A 7,695-nucleotide genomic window follows, 5' to 3' on the forward strand; every position below is an offset into this window, starting at 1 on the left:
TCAATATGAATTTTAAAAATGTATCATGAACCGTCATTTTGTCTTTTTTACGCTTTGAAAGCATATAAGTAAATAAGCCTTTTGGAACAACAAAAAAAGTAAGTAGGTTAAAAAATAACACTTTTACACGTTAGTATTTGAAATAGCTAGATGAGGCCGGCTATAATAATATATAGTGTATAATAATATAAAAAGCGTATTTTTAAGCGGATTTTTAGTTTTGTAGCGCCCTAAATACATAATAAATATTACTACACGTTAATCGCTACATTGGGAAGGTGACCGACGCTTAGCGGAGGATTTGTCTTCATAAGATTTATTTCGTCAGTTAATGCTTTAAGGAACTCAAGCCTTCCCAAAGCTTTCATAAGAAATAACACTGTTAACCTAAGCACATTATCCTTAAAGGAAAGACTGAAAAAAATTTTTTTGAATATATTAAATTATAATATAAGTACGTATTTAAAATTAAATTTCATTGTTTTAGATATAAATTATGTATTCATTAATAGTAGTAATAAGTAATAATATTGTATAAGAGCGCCACTACCGCCAACAAACTGTTATACAGTTTGGCGATTTTTAATGTAAAAGTTTAATATAATATGTATATTTTGGTGAATAAATGATTAAAAAAAATGTTCCATCGCAGACATTGGATAAGGGACACATTTATTCCTAAACGATACTATTAACCATAATAATAACAAAATACTTGACCATAAACAGTGATGGTATTTTTTTAATTTCCCCAACTGAGCCTACGGGCAGTAAAAAGGTCTGCCATATTGAGGCTTTTGGGAGGAAAAAAATCGAATAAAGGACAATAGGAGGGCCGGTTCATGTCATAATCATATTTTTCTCGCACAAAAGAGTTCTTACGTTAATGTGGACTGGTAATAAATGAAAGTCAGGGGCATATAAAGCATGGTTTTTTATTTTCCTTTGGTGTAACTGTAGACGAGATTTTTCCCGAGAAATTTCCTGTGACGCCGGATTTTCGGACAGCGTGATAAAGAAAACAAATTACTCGATAGATTTATTCTGTTTTAGACATGTCCCCATACAGTTTAATGGTTGGGAATTTTAATTTTGCTTTTTTGATAGAGTTTCATTGAAAATGTTCGCAGAAAAATGTCTAGCCTTGCAAACTATTTTATTTAATAACATCATGTTTTAAATCTAATATAGTTTTCTTTATAACCTACAGAGGTTTATAAAGAAAATTTAGCAGAGTTAAAATAAATAAAAGTAATATTTCTTTGTGCACTAACATTTTCATTCATATTACGAAACTTTTTTAATAAACTATAGTTAGTTTATTCCACTGCATGGAAAAAAATGTACCTATACTCATATTATTTCAACTGTGATATATCAAACAATATACAAAAAAAAATATCAAGGAAATGCATAAACTAGAGCATGGAATTCAATTAAAGATCCAATTTCTTCAAAAACGCCTCCAATCAGTCTACGAGTTTTATAACTTTTACACGGGACCCTAACAAATCTTTATTGCTCCCATCCGATTTTACATTTCAACATTGATTGAATTCAATCATTGGATCTTGTACAAGCAGTAAACAGAAGTTCCACTCTGTAATTAACAAATTTTATGCTTTAACTTATAAGCGAGATCTCTACAAAATAGGACGTAACCACGAATTTATTTTTCTATCTATTGAAGCGTTATTTATTCTTACAAATGTTTAATTTAGGCTTTAATAATACTTTATTCTTTAAAAGAAGCCTATGGTTTGGTTTTCTTCTAATGATATGACTGAATAAAATTGTTTGTAAATGTTTTAATTACTTAACATGGTTGATTGATTAATTTTGACAAATAAAAGCAAATGTTGTGAATATCATACATATTCAAACATTTGCTTTAATCTAACTTTAATCCAATGTTTTGGTAGTTGATAGTTTCAGACACAGCACACATTATACCAATTTCTTTAACACCTAATACAAAGTATTAGCATAAGGAGATACAAAGAGTATAGTATAAGAAGTTGCAAAGAGTTTTGCTAGCGACATCGGCAAAAAACTCAAAAAATATCTTAAAGGCCCATCGTTTTCAGTGTTCAATAAAAACATGGAACTTCTTAATCATATTATCATTAGCTACATGTAGATGTAACGCGTTGACAGTCACACATTGCGCCCCCGGGCGGCACTCAATAAATTGGACCGACGGCATCCGATCTAAATTTAAATAAAATTACTTTTATTTCATTTTTTCGTTTCGCTCGCGCCACGTGTGGGAACTGCGCGAGTTTTGCGAAATCTGCCAACATTGTCCTAATGTCGTTTCAACAGAATTATTTATGTGATGTTTTTGGAAACTCCAAAAACTTGACAAAATGTGTTCTGTTTTATTGGCGCTTACTAAAGTTCTTTAAATGAAAAGAAGTAGCTTAGAGACACCTCTGAAAACAGTTGTTTGTAATTTGTCTCAAGCTTTTTTTGTTTGCTTGTTATGTATGTACATACTAACTTACAGGAATTACAGTGGTCAAGTGTTAGTAATTTCAATCTTGTATATTGACTTATCTTTCATTTCAATCTCATTGACAACATGCTAATAGATAAATTGCGATTGTCACTGATAATTATACGATAGCTCTGATACTTGTGCAGGACAAATAAACAACGAGCAAACAAAATAATCACTGATAAATATTCTGTTCGTGTATTAAATTTTTACAAAAACGAATCACCTAGCTAAGGGCCGAGTCTCAACGGATTGTAGCAGTGCTACTCTGCCGCTTACAACACCCTGCCAGGAACGGAAGTCGTCTACAGACTATTCCGAGCCCCGACATCGAACTGAGTTACATTGGGGCCTTCGGAGCCATGATGCACGAGTTATTCGAACAGCATCGATCTCCGCGGCCCAAATGGGCTTCGACGCCGCACCTCAAGTGCTGAAGCACGACTACAATAGTCACATTGTTTAGAGCCTCTCGACTCCCGGGGCTCCTTCATGATATCCTTGCCGGATTTGACTAGATGGGTTTCACCCTTAATGGCGATCAGAGTTACTCCCGACGGATGATAGCTTCGCACCACCGGCCGTTCGACCGAGTGCATGAACCAAATATCCGACACAGTGGTTATTATGATATTAAACGGTATTACTATCGCAACGACTTGCCATCAGTAGGGTAAAACTGACCTGTCTCACGACGGTCTAAACCCAGCTCACGTTCCCTGTTAGCGGGTGAACAATCCTACGCTTTGTAATTTTTGCTTCACAATGATAGGAAGAGCCGACATCGAAGGATCAAACTGCAACGTCGCTGCGGATGCTAGGCTGCCACAAACCAGTTATCCCTGTGGTAACTTTTCTGACACTTCTTGCTAAAAACTCTTTACACAAGAAAATCGATAGGCCGTGCTTTCGCAGTCCCTATGCGTACTGAACATCAGGATCAAGCCAGCTTTTGCCCTTCTGCTCTACGCGAGGTTTCTGTCCTCGCTGAGCTGGCCTTAGGACACCTGCGTTATTCTTTGACAGGTGTACCGCCCCAGTCAAACTCCCCGCCTGGCAGTGTCCTCGAACCGGATCACGCGGACGTTGAACAAGAGTGACGTGAAGTCACTAGGTTCAATATTTCTGCGCTTGGATCACAAAAGCCAGTACGTTTGTCGGTATAATTGACAACGCACCGCTTCCGCTTAACCGAGTTAGTACAGAAACAATGAGAGTAGTGGTTTTTCAGCGATGATCGCCTCAACGACCTCCCACTTTGCTACACCTCTCGTGTCTCCGTACAGTACCAGACTAGAGTCAAGCTCAACAGGGTCTTCTTTCCCCGCTGATTCTCCCAAGCCCGTTCCCTTGGCTGTGGTTTCGCTAGATAGTAGATAGGGACAGTGGGAATCTCGTTAATCCATTCATGCGCGTCACTAATTAGATGACGAGGCATTTGGCTACCTTTGAAGAGTCATAGTTACTCTTGCCGTTTACCCGCGCTTGCTTGAATTTCTTCACGTTGACATTCAAAGCACTGGGCAGAAATCACATTGCGTCAACATCCGCTAGGACCATCGCAATGCTTTGTTTTTATTAGACAGTCGGATTCCCCTTGTCCGTGCCAGTTCTGAGCTGACCGGTGAACGGTGATCGAAGAGAACCTCGTCGGTCGCGCTTGTGGCGCAACTGAGTCGGCTTTCAAAGCAAGGATATTCGACCAAAGTCCCAGCTGCAAGTACTAAACACTCGTACCCCGAGAGGCGCGTGCGTAAAGTCAAGCAAGCTAGCACTCCTGTTTCATGTCCAAGCCCGACCACCCCGATCCTCAGAGCCAATCCTTGTCCCGAAGTTACGGATCTAATTTGCCGACTTCCCTTACCTACATTATTCTATCGACTAGAGGCTCTTCACCTTGGAGACCTGCTGCGGATATGGGTACGAACCGGCGCGACATCTCCTCGTACATCCCTCACCTGAATTTTCAAGGTCCGCAGAAAGGATCCGGACACCGCTACAAGCGCAGTGCTCTTCGCGTTCCGAACCATATCTCCCTTCTATAGGATTCCATGGAACTCGAACGCTCAGGCAGAAAAGAAAACTCTTCCCAGACCTTTCGGCGGCGTCTTCAGGCCATTTTGGGTTACCCCGTCGAACACTCGTTGTGAAACGAGAGCACGAATATTGAAACGGTTCCGCTGCCGGGTTCCGGAATAAAAGCCGGATTCCCTTTCGCTCAGAGGGCGTTGCTTATCATCGAACGTACCATTAAGATACATTTTTAGAAAAAACACGCCTCATCAACATAAGATTTCTCCTAGAGCTTAGGATCGACTAACTCGCGAGCAACTACTGTTTACGCGAAACCCTTCTCCACGTCAGTCCTCCAGGCCCTCACCGGAGTATTTGCTACTACCACCAAGATCTGCACCGACGGAGGCTCCAGGCAGGCTCACGCCCAGACCCTTCTGCGCTCTCCGCCGCGCACGTCCTACTCGTTACGACTTAATGACATCACAAAGACATCGCACATGTACGTAACGGTAGTGTATAGGCAAAACGTTTGAGCGCCATCCATTTTCAGAGCAAGCCATCCTATGCAGGTGAGTCGTTGCACACTCCTTAGCGGATGCCGACTTCCATGGCCACCGTCCTGATGTCTTATATGACTTACGTCTTTCTGGTATCTTTGAACATTTTTTTGGGCGCCTTAACACTACGTTTGGTTCATCCCACAGCGCCAGTTCTGCTTACCAAAAATGGCCCACTTGGCACCGTCATCGTATCTCCGGCTTCATCATTCGAGTAAGCCGGAGGTCTCACCCATTTAAAGTTTGAGAATAGGTTGTGATCGTTTCGACCCCAATGCCTCTAATCATTCGCTTTACCAGATGAGACTGAGTTGATCGACGCCAGCTATCCTGAGGGAAACTTCGGACGGAACCAGCTACTAGATGGTTCGATTAGTCTTTCGCCCCTATACCCAGTTCCGACGATCGATTTGCACGTCAGAATCGCTACGGTCCTCCATCAAGGTTTCCCCTGACTTCGACCTGACCAGGCATAGTTCACCATCTTTCGGGTCCCAGCATTTATGCTCAGAGCACATCCACATTCACGAATTGGAAACGAGACGCCTCGAGAGTGCGAGAGATCGACCTAGATCGACGCTCCATCCTCCCTAAGCACGCGGCCAGCGCGCGCCTTCACTTTCATTGCGCCTTTAAGTTTATCATCTCAATGACTTGCATACATGCTAGACTCCTTGGTCCGTGTTTCAAGACGGGTCCTGCGAGTGCCCGAAACAGAAGCATCGCAGACGGAAACGTGCACAGTCCGAGACAATACGACAACGACTACAGAAGCACCGCACCTACGCGCGCACAGAGGCGTCAACGTGAGGCACGGTGCTGTCTTGCGTCGAGCCGGACGCGTCTAAAACGCGTACACGATTCATCTAACTACCATCTGACAGCCGATCCGCCACCGTCGCGGTGCCATTGTCCTAACCAGGTCAATGGCGCGAGAGTCCGAACAGCGCTTAGAACGACATCAAATGGGTCGCGATGTATTTACTAAGAGAGAAGTGCACGCCGCCCGCAGACGTCACAGACACCACTCGTGCTAACGATCCTCATGAACCGACAGCATCAAGGATGTGTCTGCACGCCGCAGGTTGGCGATGAATCTCTCCGTTCGTTCATTCGAGTTTCGCAGGTTTACCCCTGATCGGTTTCACGTACTCTTGAACTCTCTCTTCAAAGTTCTTTTCAACTTTCCCTCACGGTACTTGTTCGCTATCGGTCTCACGGTAATATTTAGCCTTAGATGGAGTTTACCACCCACTTAGGGCTGCACTCTCAAGCAACCCGACTCTAAGGAGAATCCCTCTCGTCACGCTTCTCTGTCACTACGGGCCTAGCACCCTCTATGGGTAAACGGCCTCTTTCAAGACGAACTTGAACACGAACAGTCGCAACGAGATAGTGGAACCTCCCGAACACCACATCTCCCGCCACAGAAATTGTGACGGGATTCAGTGCTGGGCTTCTTTCCTGTTCGCTCGCCGCTACTAAGGAAATCCTGGTTAGTTTCTTTTCCTCCGCTTACTGATATGCTTAAGTTCAGCGGGTGATCCCTCCTGATCTGAGGCCAACGATATACGAATGAAGCAGACACGTATCTATAACGAGTCTCCTTACTTGATACATACATTAGACAATGGCTCACAGTCGCACTGGACGTAGTGAATCAGCCCAGAAGAGGTGCGATGTACGCTGCTCTCTAGATCGTGTCATTGTAACCGAACAAAGAGTCCGCGTACGTAAGTAGAGCAAACACCAGAACGTGTCCTCGGCGTCGTGTGTGACGACGATACGTATTGGTAGTAGCTCTGCTCGCACCGCTTTAGTTTTGATCACTACCACAACCGTGTGCTAATAGTATGTACTCTTGTATATTTAAATGGACTAAAACATCAACGTCTTGGACGTCAACATCTTCGAACCATCAAAAGCTGCTTATGACCACGTCAGGCAGCAATGTAGCATTAGTAGCTGATACAGCCGGCCCTCAGACAGGAGTGGTCCTGGATGTGTCTCCACGGACCGCAATGTGCGTTCGAAATGTCGATGTTCAAATGTGCCGTTCACACTATGACGCGCAGTTAACTGCGTTCTTCATCGACCCGTGAGCCAAGTGATCCACCGTTCAGGGTAGTGTTTTAAAAATGATACATACATAATATAATTTCATAATTGTGATTTTTCCAAGTGGTCCCATTGTTTCCTTATTGCGTGGAAAACTAGTTTCTGTAAATTGTGTGCCCCAAACACATTTTTACGAATTTTGTATATTAGAGAAGTCGCGTTCAGCTAGTGAACAATTTGCTCAGTGTTTTTCGTGTTTATATCGACTAGTATGCCCACTTCATACTGTCGGTCGATGAAGTCATCGCTGTGTAGCCGCGCTACTACAGGCGGTCGACTGATTCACCGAGCTGTATATGCCAGGCTACAAAACGATGGCATCGGTGTGATTAGAACTGGGAATGAAGAAAATAATAAAAAAAAAAAAATAGCACTTTGTTACGAATATCTTTAGTACTCTATCTGTACGTCATAGTTTCCACTTCTAAAAGTTGGTAAGCACAAATATGTCAATGTCAATCCTCAATTTCACAATACATAAATACCAAGGACACAAGTCGAAGA

General features: G+C 42.6%; 2 non-coding genes across 2 annotated transcripts; both read right to left on the minus strand.

Moving 5' to 3' along the window:
* Positions 1-2,717: 2,717 nt before the first annotated feature.
* LOC118264871 (large subunit ribosomal RNA) lies at positions 2,718-6,637 on the minus strand. Its single transcript, XR_004782719.2, has one exon. It is a non-coding gene; the product is annotated as a large subunit ribosomal RNA (ribosomal RNA).
* A 411-nt stretch (positions 6,638-7,048) lies between these two features.
* LOC118264873 (5.8S ribosomal RNA) lies at positions 7,049-7,200 on the minus strand. The gene has a single exon (XR_004782720.1). It is a non-coding gene; the product is annotated as a 5.8S ribosomal RNA (ribosomal RNA).
* Positions 7,201-7,695: the final 495 nt, after the last annotated feature.

This window comes from Spodoptera frugiperda, chromosome 26, assembly GCF_023101765.2.
Source record: "Spodoptera frugiperda isolate SF20-4 chromosome 26, AGI-APGP_CSIRO_Sfru_2.0, whole genome shotgun sequence".
Taxonomy (NCBI): Eukaryota; Metazoa; Arthropoda; class Insecta; order Lepidoptera; family Noctuidae; genus Spodoptera; species Spodoptera frugiperda.